General features: G+C 39.8%; 1 pseudogene; it reads left to right on the top strand.

Moving 5' to 3' along the window:
• The first annotated feature begins 1,626 nt into the window (after positions 1 to 1,626).
• LOC140177705 (probable methyltransferase At1g29790) lies at positions 1,627 to 2,222 on the top strand (annotated as a pseudogene).
• Positions 2,223 to 2,615: the final 393 nt, after the last annotated feature.

Consider the following 2,615-nt stretch of genomic DNA (forward strand, 5'->3'; position numbering starts at 1 on the left):
TTCAATCTCATTTTATCTTTCTCCCCCAAATTTGGCAGATTATAAGCAAACATGATATGATTATGCTGTTAAACTTGATGGTGTCTTTTCATGGAAGTTCGATCACCGACCCCCTCTTTATCTTTAATTTGGAATATTTTACAAATTAAATACAAACTATATATTTTAATTAATAATAACCCTACCAATAGTATTTTATTTCATTTCTTCCATTGAATGTTTGACATCTTTAATTTTTTTATTAGGGCTAAGTGTCATGCCTATATCATCATACCCATATATACCTTACTTCTTTACTTATGCAACGCTCAAGACAAGGGAATTGATTGACAAAAATTAAATTAAATTAAATTGCTTTCAAATTGCAATGTGAAAACCCTTATCTTATACTTATATAGTATCTTATGTTGTCTCCTTGTTTTTCTAATGTCCTACAAATCCAAGCTCTAGAGGGATTCTTCATCATCCTATATATATCTAGCTATATAGTGGGCCAAATCACAAAATAATAAATATAATGTTTAGCTAGGTTTTGTGATATATTGTGTCTTCTATTTAGTTTGTTTATGTTACCTTGGACTTTAATATAATTAATTATCACAAGACAATGCTACTTAAAGGCTATACCCTCCTTCTTTATTATTTTTTTGCTAAAATGATTTATTTATTTTAGTGGGATTTTTTAATTAAAGATATAGTGAATTTTATTAGATGGGGTAATTTGGTACAATCCTCAAGCAAATAAAAGAAGAGAAAAAGATAAATTAGTCCCTGACTTTTTACTTCGTAGACATTTTAATTCCTGACCATTGAAAAATACTTTTAAGTCCCTGACGTTTTTAAAAGTTGGACGGATCAGTCCCCCCGTTCATAAGCCACCATCAGACCCAACAGAAAAGGCTGACGTAGGGCTGGCAATGGGTAGGGTAGGGTAGGGTTTGGACCCTACCCTAACCCTACTCGCGGGTTGAAAATTTCATTAAAACTTTACCCTACTCTACCCGCGGGTTGAGAATCTCTCAATCCTAACCCTACCCACACCCTAAAATTCTAAGCCCTACCCTACCCTACCCTACCCGCAGAAATATCAAATTTTTTCAAAGTAAACATAAAATTCAATTATTTCGAATTTTATACGTATTAATAACATAAAAAATAAAAAACTAATGCTCTAAATTACTAAATTAACTAACTAGTTTAGTGATTGTTCACTTATTATAAGTCATTATATAAGAAAGGTTGTGGGTTCAACTCTTACTTCCTTCACTATATAGAGAAATTTTTATAAAATATGTGTTATATATAAAGTGCGGGTAGGGTAGGGTAGGGTACACCCTAAACCCGTACCCTACCCTACCCGCAGGCATACCGGACTGTACCCTACCCTACCTGTTGCGGGTAGGGTAGAAGCCTACCCTACCCGAACGGGTTGGACCGGGTTGGGTACCCGCGGGTAGGGTATGAATTGCCAGCCCTCTGACGTGGCTCCCCTTCTGCTTACCTGGCATCATGGCTTTCCACGTGGCACGTTAGTGGAATGGAGCTTTTGAAAAATAGAAACATAAGTTCCTATCGTTCAAAACGACGTCGTTTTGTGTGATGTCCTAATCCTCAACCCGATACTCCCACCTCAACCCGATAGCCTCTTCCTGCCACAACCACCCTGACCACCTCCACAAGTATATGTCCTACACTCCCTTATCCCTTTGCCCCTCCGACTCCGACCTCGCCGAATCTCTTATCCTCCGGGGCTGTCACCCCTTCTCCGCCGCCGCTTCTTCCAAACCGCGCCGCACAAACCCTCATGCCCTATCCCTCAAGACCCTTTCCCTTTTTCACTCTCCGATTCTTCTGTAATTTGGGACCATTACCCTTGTAAATCCTTCAATTGCTTCCACCGCCAAAACCCTAACCTAGGCTTCAACCCTTCCTCCGATTCGTCCAAGTTCACAACCTACAAGACCGACCTCGATCTCCCGATCTCGCAGCTCTTCCAGATTGCCAAGTCCGTAAAGTCAGTCATCCGGCTGGGCCTCGATGTCGGTGGCGGCACCGGGTCATTCGCCGCCACGATGAAGCTCCGCAATGTGACAATTGTGACGACGACTATGAGCGTGGGTGCGCCATACAGTGAGGCGATGGCACTGAGGGGGCTTGTGCCACTTCACGTGCCGCTGCAGTAGCGATTGCCACTTCTAAGAGCAATATCTCAACAACTCTAAGATAAATGGACGGTTATCCAGCTTTAGAAGTGGAGCTACTCTAACAGTGGTTATTGGATCACCACTATATATACCCTAACACCTCTCAAGTATCTCTAAATTCCAATATTCTCTAAACCTGCTGAACTCCTCGCTTACTTAGGTATCGGAGTGTCTTTACAGATACCATCCCCATTCTTTAAATACACAACTCGGACTTCGGCTCCCGAATGTGAAGAAATCGGAGACCACCTTCCATTAATACTTGGACCAATCTTTCAAATCCAATCCACCTATCTCAGGTTATCTACGTAACACCAAATTTTCTTTTATAGGAGTTTAAGAAAAAAAATGAAGATTCCAAAATTGACCTATATATATATATATATATATATATATATATATATATATATA

The sequence above is a fragment of the Arachis hypogaea genome, chromosome 2 (genome assembly GCF_003086295.3).
Source record: "Arachis hypogaea cultivar Tifrunner chromosome 2, arahy.Tifrunner.gnm2.J5K5, whole genome shotgun sequence".
Taxonomy (NCBI): Eukaryota; Viridiplantae; Streptophyta; class Magnoliopsida; order Fabales; family Fabaceae; genus Arachis; species Arachis hypogaea.